Source organism: Myxocyprinus asiaticus, chromosome 5 (genome assembly GCF_019703515.2).
Source record: "Myxocyprinus asiaticus isolate MX2 ecotype Aquarium Trade chromosome 5, UBuf_Myxa_2, whole genome shotgun sequence".
NCBI lineage: Eukaryota > Metazoa > Chordata > Actinopteri > Cypriniformes > Catostomidae > Myxocyprinus > Myxocyprinus asiaticus.
In genome coordinates this window covers 53,517,907-53,525,897 of record NC_059348.1, presented here as the reverse complement: position 1 = coordinate 53,525,897, position 7,991 = coordinate 53,517,907, and the positions used below count along the sequence as shown (strand labels likewise).

Below are 7,991 nucleotides of genomic sequence, written 5' to 3'. Positions count from 1 at the left end.
TGCTGCTGTAGGGATCCAGAAGAATCCGGGAACAACGAACCAGCAGGAAAACTAAAAAAACCATCAGGAGCCCGACAAAACACATGGCTGTGATCTGTTCGATGTCAGCGACCAGCAGGAGCCCTGCGGTGGCTCCGGGGTCCAAGACAGGAGCCAGAGACTGCAGCTCGTACTCTATCAAAGGGCTTTTAGTCATCTTTACCGTTCCGAGAATAAATGTGTCCAGTGAGATCTCTTTATTATATAATCTCAGTTGCTTCTCCTAGATGGCAATAGAGACATTTGTTGAGGTCTCCTGCTTCTCAGATGTTTTCCCTTGAGAAAAAGACCCCAGTAATCTCACATAGGTCTCCTCTAGAGTTTTATTTTCCTTTGAACTGTGTTCAGATTTGCCAAGTCCCAAAAGTCTGCAATGAAGAAAATTTGAGATCTCTATATGAACTCAAACATTTCCCAAGAAATTCTTCCAAGACTAAATAATCAATACTATGCTACCCACATTACTTTTATAGCTCTTTTATCTCAAAGTATGTCAACTGTTGTCTCAGTTTCTAAGTTCCAAGATGAATTTGGTCCAGGGTGATCTCTTTATTATTTCAGTTGTTTCTCCTAGATGGAAGTTAGATTAAATGGAGATGTTTCTTCTGGAAAATGATTTGCCAGGTCCCAAAGTCTGCAATGAAAAAAGCAAAACTAAAATATTTCTCATCAGACTACAAGACCAAATAAATCTGACAATTCAAATGTCTAAATTTCTGTCTACTTTGTTTTAACCTGAGGCGAAACATCGATGAAACACGATGAACATCGGTAAAACATAAATAAACCATTAGTGGTCGACCGATATATCGTCGAGGCCGATAAATTGGCCGATATTCTGACTTTTTTAATTATCGGCCATTTGGCTGATTTGTTTCTTGAGGGTGCCGAAAATCGCATGCTTGCATGTGAAGTGTCTGAGACGTGTAAATGACCAGTCGTGGTTCGTTTTGTTGTTACGTGCCATCTTGTTACTACAATCAGTGGTGCCTGCAGCTGTACGGCCGCACGCACTGTGCGTACCATGAGCGCTCCGACTGAGCTGAGAAATATTTACTCTCAGAATATTTCACCAATCATGAAATGTGTCCCGTATTTCTGTTGGCTGTTTAAAAGAACTAGAAATGCCTAGTTTTCTAATGAATAATTATTTTGAGTCGGTTCTTTTCAGTGAATTGGCCAAATGGGCTCGCAAAATGGTCTGAATTTATTCGTGATTCAGTACAATTCATTCAGAGCGCTCTCTCACTGAATCACTTGGAGCAGTTTCTCACACAGTAAAACAGTATCAGGATATTTACGAACACAGAGAACAAACAGCACTTGATACAGTGGAAATGTTCCTACAATCAATTGAAACAAAAGGCTGTCTTTTTGAGAGGTAACTTTGAGAAACTTCAGTTAGTGCTGTGGCATGTGAACAAGGGGCTGTTCAAACCGAACGTGTTTTTGCGTCCGCTCGCGCTGTTTTTCAATCGTTTTCAATGTAAACATTCGCTAGATGGATGTCTTTTGACAACTGTGTCACGTTTCACTGTGTTTTTAGCATCTCTCATGGGAGCGCTGCATTTTTAGATGCTGTGACAAGTTAAAAAGAACTTCTTCAACTGATAAAAATGCATCACGAAACACTTGCGTTCTGCTCTATTCGCTATGGTGCATTTTGCTTTTTTAGCGCGAAAATGCGACTGTTCTAAATGGTTACTGGAAGAAATGCTTTAGCCAGTAGTTTCATGAATGCTTCTCATACTCGAGTAAATAAATAAATGCTTATCTCAAAGTCACCAGAATTGAACGATTTGTTGTTTTTTTGCAAAAAAAAAAAAAGAAAAAAAGAAAGAAAATGAAAAAATATCTCACAGGGGAGTATGATATAAGGTTTATTAGGCAGATTTAGAGGTCTGCAACCCGGGCCCGATGGGACCTGAGAACCCGATGGGTTTGGGGTCGGGTTCGGATTTGGGTCAGTTTTTCAAGTAGGACTTGGGGTTTGGGTTTGTATGAATGAAAAAATAAACAGGCCTACCGAACTCGTTTCACGGTCTCACTCACAGACACACGCGAACGGACGAGTTATGGGCCATTCACACCGTAGGCCTATACATTTTATATTTATGTTATTTACTATATTAAATTGTGTGACATATCGGCATTGTATCGGCCACCCTGCACTCTGGATATCAGCATCGGCCATTAAAAAACCCATATCAGTCAACCACTATAAACCATATCTGAGAACTCCATTAAAGGAATATTCCAGGTTGAATACAAGTTAAAATCAATCAACAGCATATGTAGCATAATGTTGATTACCACAAACATTTATTTTCCTTTTCTTTAAAAAAAAAGAAAATAATCTGTGTTACAATGAGGCACTTACAATGGAAGTGAATGTGGCCAATTCTTGGAGGGTTTAAAAGCAGAAAAGTTGTTTAAATCGTAATTTTCACAGTCATTTTAGGGTTTTAGGCTTTGTTGAGATTAAATCATGATGGCAACAAAGTTGTAAAATTGGATATGACTTTACACAGAAAAGGTTAGTAAGTGAATTTATCACACAAAAATCATGATAACACATATTGTTTTGTGGCTATACTTTTGAAACAGTGTGTATTTTAATATTTACATATTGGCCCCATTCACTTTCATTGTGAGTGCCTCAATATAACCTTTTGGGGGGGATTTTTCCCCTTTTCTCCCTAATTTGGAATGCCCAATTCCCAGTGTGCTTCAAGTCCTCATGGTCGTGTAGTGATTCGCCTCAATCCGGGTGGCGGAGGACGAATCCCAGTTGCCTCCGCATCTGAGACCGCCAACCCGCGCATCTTATCACGTGGCTTGTTGAGCACATTGCCATGGAGACATAGCATGTGTGGAGGCTTCATGCCATCCACCGTGGCATCCATGCTCAACTCACTACGCACTCCACCGAGAACAAACCACATTATAGCGACCACGAAGAGGTTACCCTACGTGACTCTACCCTCCCTAGCAACCAGGTCAATTTGGTTGCTTAAGAAGCCTGGCTGGAGTCACTCAGCACGCCTTGGGATTCGAACTAGCGGACTAGCGAACTCCAGGGGTGGTAGCCAGCGTCTTTTTCCACTGAGCTACCCAGGCCCCCCCCACCTCAATATAACCTTGATTTTTGCTTTTTTTTTTTTTTAAAGAAAACGATGGACGAGTCGAAATAAATTTTTATGGTAATCAACATTATGCCACAAATGCTGTTGATTGAGCTACACTTGAATTGAACAAAGGAATTGAATATTCCTTGAAGTCTTATGAGCTATGACAGAGCAACCTCTGAGCAAAACACATTTCTTCTGGGATGACTGGGAATGTGACATCAGAAGTTTTCTTACCTCACAAGTAAATGCGAGGAGAAATCAAGCAGGACACAGGAAGTCCAGGCAGGGAACCCAGCTGTCAAAGTAAAACCATCAGAGGAAACTTTCTGCAAACTACACACAGCTGAGAGGTCCACATCATGTGCTGCGCACAAACAGACGTGCCACTACCGGTTTAAATAAACTCCAGCCAGAAAACAAGCATGCCGTGACACGCTCTTCTGTGGCTAATTGCTTGTGTGGCATCATATTCAGGTGTCCTCAGCAGCTAGGGAACATGTCGTCAGGGGTAAAGGAAGCTCGGACAGAGAAAAGCTGCTGTCCAGCCGTAATGTGACAGGAAACAGTGCTCTGTGAATAAAGGGAAAGACAGGTTGGTAAGGTCCATGAGGATCTTAAAACATTGTGGATCAATAATGGCCACATAAAAGTGAACTAAATCAGACTACCTCTTCACTACATCAGATCAAGGGCTGAGTAAATCTGATACTGAATTCTGCTCTATTAAAACTTCCTTCACATTTGATATTAAGGAAACAGTTTGTAATCTTTTTGACAGGATGGTTTTCTCAACACTCACATAATTCCATCCCATTTTAATCATGAGATAAACAGTAAATACCGGCTCTGCACGTGCAATTCCCTTCCTTTGACTTTATGAGGAAGAGATATGTATGCTGACAGCTGATTCCAATCTAAGAGACAGCTGTGGCTTCCCAAGACTAGTTAATAATAATGGTAACACTTTATAATAATGGTCTATCATTAATAGGTAACTATGCAGGAATTAATGCAGGACAAATGAGTACTACTACATTAACACTTTAGTTACTACTATTTACTAATATGGAAACACGATTAACTAATCAGTAAGTAATAGTGAACTGATGACTGAGGTAGTTCACTGTTAGGTTATCAATAATTACATTAAGAACTATTAACTAACTATGGTTAATTTAAAATAACTACTAATTAATTACTAATCACAACATTAACATGTGACTAAAATGTGAATGATTATGTTTTTTGTGAACAAGATCATGAAATGTGCCATCAGAGAAATATGCACCTCACGTGCATTCTTTGTGGAAATTAATTTATGAATCGTAACATAAATTAATTTGTAAATTAATTTCCACAAAGAACACACGTGAGGCGCATGTTTCTTTGAAGGCGCATTTCATGATCAACATAATCATTCACATTTTAGATGCATGTTAATGTTCTGATTAGTAATTAATTCATAGTAATTTTTTAATAAGCCATAGTTATTAGCTATCAATGAGGCAAATTAAATTCAGTAATTATTGATTACCTAACAGTGAACTACCTCAGTCATCAGTTTGCTATTACTTACTGATTAGTTAATCGTCCTTTCATATTAGTTAATAGTAGTAACTAATGTGTTAATGTAGTACTACTCATTTGTTCTGCATTATATCCTGCATAGTTACCTATTAATGACAGACCATTATTATAAATTGTTACCATAATATCTATAGGGTTAACGGCAGGTCAGAGGACATCTATAAATACAACTTTAGAAAAGAAGGACATATAGACAAAGCTCTGCCATGTTAACAAATGGCCTGATATAATTACTTGGAAGAACGTCAATAGCACCACTTGCAATTATAAGTACCGCGGTGTAGTACTGGGATCAGATGGTAATACCAAGGTATTTTGAAGTGCAGTAAATACCATGGTAGTGTATGATTACCATATGAAAGTGTATAAAAATTATGGTACTTAAACAGAACTGTAAGTTACTTTAACCCTTTAAATACATACTTCGGGTCTTAAGTGACCTGGGCCGGGACCTCATTCCACTCCCTTTAGTCATCCATGTTTTGGAGTTATATGCCCGCACCTCTTTGGTATTCCTCAACCCCTCTCTTCTGAATCGTAAAATAAAAAAATAAAAATAAATAAATAAATAAAATAAAATAAAATAAAATAATGCAACAAAATTGCAAACAAATATATATTTTATAACTGCTTAATTACAAAAAAGTGTATAGGGTCATTTTTGCACCTCCATAAATCATCTGTTTATGATTATTTCATCAATTATATTTATTTATTTGTTTAAAGCAAGACAAATGAGGACTATATTTATACAAATGACTACTATATCACATTAATTTTCTGTATTACAATGGTGAATTATTAGTATACCATATGCATGTACACATCCATTTTATACATGCTAATTGTTACTCAAGGTGGCGCTGATGTTTCAGTGACTGACTTGATTTACATTTGACATTGTTATTTGATGAAGAAATAGTGTGGAAGTAAACTATAGCAAGTTTAACACATGAACTGTATGATTTGGCTATTGGCATTTGGGTACTGAAATTATGCAATTTGTGCATCTATTTAGACTCAGAAAGTGCATAATAAAATACCTATATGTAGCTTCTGTGTAGCCTATTTCATTTGTAGCTCAATATGTGTTTGACAGCCAGTTGCGTCTCATGAAATTTCAGTGTGGAAGTCATGAATCCTGCTCTATATTAGTTGCATCATCTCTTTGATATATGAAAAATAATGTGTCAAAATATATCAGAATATATTCTATTCTACTATTTTCTAATTGTCTTGAAAATGTTTTAAAAATGTGACTCTATCTGGGCTTGTAGATTCATCTGTGATAGATATACGTGCCGGGTCTCTAAAGACCTGAGGTATGGAATAACGTTTGGCAATGCATTTAAGGGTTAAAGAATACTGTGAATTTTTTTTTTTTTTTTTTTTTTTTGGTTTATATAATTATTCAATACTAATTTAGGAACTATAAGTAATACTTGTATAATTAAAAAGAATATTAAAATACCAAAGACATACTCTATTCTATCATATACAAACTGTATATTTTAACCTAAAATGTTGATTTTGACAATGTGTGTCAACTACCTATATGTTGCTAACCATAAGAGGGGGAATTTCTGACTTTGAAAAAGAGATTAATATCTGATTTAATGTGGAAGGGTTACATAAAAATGAGCTTGTAACATATAATCGTATAAAATAACGTTAGAATAACCTATTTCAAAAAGGTTATAAAGATTGTTATAAAGTTAACAATCAAATGAAATACAGCCCATCGTGGCACATCCCAAAGGAAATCCTGCTCGTGTTGAAAAAGACACAGATCAATACTAGAGCTGATCAGTCCACTCGCAAACAGCTGATAAATTATTGTGTGCTGTTTATGCACTTGACTGAAGCACCTTTGAACAAAAAGCTCTAAAAATGAATACGCATATCAGGCCAATTATCTCCACAATGTTTGCAGTCAACACAACCACTATATGCACACACTAAGTATCATATTGTATTATCAAGCTTAAAGCTGTTTTTTTTTTTTTTTTTTTTTTTTTTTGTCACATAAACATCATACAGATGTAGTAAATTGTGCTTAGTGCAAACCTCAAACATTTGCAATACTGTACAACTCAAAGTACGGATATAAGAGTAAATAATGAGAAAAGTAGATTATAATAAACACAATATATGTGTATATTATATTATATACTTTTTATCTATTATATTACTTTTAACACTATAATGTGGGTGTAATGCATTTTCAATTTATTGGGTATTGCCTTATAATAATAATAAAAAAAAATTTTTTATTGTATTTTTTTTATTAAAACCAAAGTTTAAATAGGCTACATTAGAATACTAACCTATTATATAGGTTTACACCTTCAAAAAGTATAATGAATTATAACACATGATAATGCATGATATAACCTTATAGGCTACCCTTCAGTAACTATGAATAGGTAAGTATGAAAAGGTATTATAGGTGTGGAATGGATACAATTAGCCTATAAAAAGAACACAAGACTGATTATAAGATGTATCTAAAAGACATCTCAATATAGTTTGGTAGAGATTTTCCAATGATTTAATAGGAGTGGGTGGTCCATTAAAGGACTGATATCTTAATAAACTACAACAATATATTTATAATGCATATAGGATTCATAGAGAATCCTAACCAGTGTTCTGTTTAAAGAAACTATAATAATCATGCATGTTTTTTTTTTTTCCAGTACTATTCCTCTATAATGATATAGAAATTATGCAAACAGTCTACAATACTTAAAATATGTTCATAAAATGAAAACGTCACATACCCATAGCAGTTCACGGTCTGGAGTGCGTGCGCAGCGCGTGCAGGACTGTTGAGAATCCCTTGCGCGCACTATCATCCCCTACACGTTCTCGGGATCTGATTGGCTTGTTCAGAGCGCGCGGGGCAGACATCAGTCCAGAGGGATACAAAAACATGCAGGGGAGAGACATTGCCCGGGGCTAGTTGCTGTCAGGTTAGGTTTAGTTCTGTAAGTCAGTTTCTGTATAGACACAAACTTAAAGTCTTGACAACAACAAAAAAACAAAACAATATTGAACATTTTCCCCATTACTGGACAAGAAAAAAAGATGCACACTGACCCCACTTGTATTTTTCAACCATTGTCATACAGAGACCAATTTTCACCATCCAATCAATCCCGTATCAATAAAATCTGACTATCCTGTTTCACTGGTAAATACTTTGCATTAAGGCAGCAAAATGGGTAGTGA

At 36.1% G+C, this 7,991-nt stretch overlaps 1 long non-coding RNA gene across 1 annotated transcript; it reads right to left on the bottom strand.

Moving 5' to 3' along the window:
• Positions 1–209: 209 nt before the first annotated feature.
• LOC127440432 (uncharacterized) lies at positions 210–7,721 on the bottom strand. Its single transcript, XR_007897131.1, has 4 exons — positions 7,541–7,721; positions 5,181–5,287; positions 3,405–3,740; positions 210–673 (listed from the first exon to the last, which is right to left on the bottom strand). It is a non-coding gene; the product is annotated as an uncharacterized LOC127440432 (long non-coding RNA).
• Between the last annotated feature and the right edge of the window lie 270 nt (positions 7,722–7,991).